Source organism: Mastomys coucha, unplaced genomic scaffold (genome assembly GCF_008632895.1).
Source record: "Mastomys coucha isolate ucsf_1 unplaced genomic scaffold, UCSF_Mcou_1 pScaffold18, whole genome shotgun sequence".
In the NCBI taxonomy this organism is placed as follows: Eukaryota; Metazoa; Chordata; class Mammalia; order Rodentia; family Muridae; genus Mastomys; species Mastomys coucha.
Window position 1 is genome coordinate 23,203,387 of NW_022196900.1, and position 1,318 is coordinate 23,204,704.

Here is a 1,318-nt window from a genome sequence, read left to right on the forward strand (position 1 = left end):
TCTATCCTGTCAGTGATGCCCCTTCTCTCCATCCTCCTGACTTCCTCTTGCTCTCTCTGTTTTTTCCTGTGTTCTATCCTGTCAGTGATGCCCCTTCTCCCCATCCTCCTGACTTCTTCTTACTCTCTGGTTTTTACCTATGTTCATTCCCTGTCAACTGATTGCTTGCTCCACTTCTTGACCTATGGTTGACTTTATTTAATCCTGTTTACAATAAGCCGAAAGCTCTTGGATTAAAGGTATGTGCTAGAGCTGAGCCATACCATAGAAACAGGTTTTTGCAGTAAATAACACAATCTTGGGGTTCACAGTTCACTCACTCACACACATGCACACATGAACAAATACACATATATACATATTCACATACACAAAAGTAAAACTTACAGTTGGAAGTTACATAGCATTATCCTAGCCTTATTGACTGACCCTTTGACTCTTCTAGGCTAAAGGGAAGGAACATGGGTCCCATCCCATGATGGAATGAGGGTGTGGGTAGAATATATGGAGATGAACCTATAAGATGATGAAGGTCTGAGCCTAATGAAGGTGAAGAAGAAACAGGTGGCTGGAGTGGATTCAGAGGGATGGAGAACTGGGCTCTCCTGCCTCCTGGACCAGGCCCCTGGGAAGTTTCCAGAGAAGCAGTGTTTGCCAGGCTAGCTCTACAACTTGACTTCCTTGTTCTGGGGCGCTGTGGTCCAAACTGTGGACCTCACTTGTGTTAGGCAAGCACTCTGTTTAGAGGCCTTTTTACATTTTGAGATATAGTCTTACTAAGTTGTTTAGAATGGCCTAGAATCCACTCTGTAGTCCAGGGCAGCCCTGAACTTGTAATTTGTCTGCCTCAGCTATCAGAGGACCTGGAATTACATATATGCTGTGTCCAACATCCAGCCCGCTTCTTTATTTATATGCACTTGCACATATATGCATGTATACTTACATGTGGAAGTGGATTTGCTTATGTGTGCATGTCAGAGGACAACCTTGGCTATCATTTATCACATGACATCTGTGTTATATTTGAGACACAGTTTCTAACTGGCTTGCCTCTATAAGCTAGGCTGGGCTAGCCAGCAAGCCCATGAATATGGTTGTTTGCTCCCCGAGTGCTGAGAATTCAAGCTTGTGCCCATGCTTGGCAGTGGCTGCTGCTTCTCCTCCTCCTCCTTCCTTGTTCCTTCTCTTCTTCCTTCTTCCCTCTTTTTCATCTTCCTTCCTTCTTCCTATTCTCTCCTCCTCCTCTTTCTCTTCCTCTTCTTTTTCCTCAGAAATCCATCTGCCTCTGCCCCCCCCTCTCCCTCTCCCTCTCTCT

At 45.1% G+C, this 1,318-nt stretch overlaps 1 protein-coding gene across 1 annotated transcript in view; it reads left to right on the forward strand.

The window, feature by feature from the left end:
* Positions 1 to 1,318, forward strand: part of Slc31a2 (solute carrier family 31 member 2) — a 12,510-nt gene that overhangs the window by 8,051 nt on the left and 3,141 nt on the right. The window lies entirely within an intron of this gene.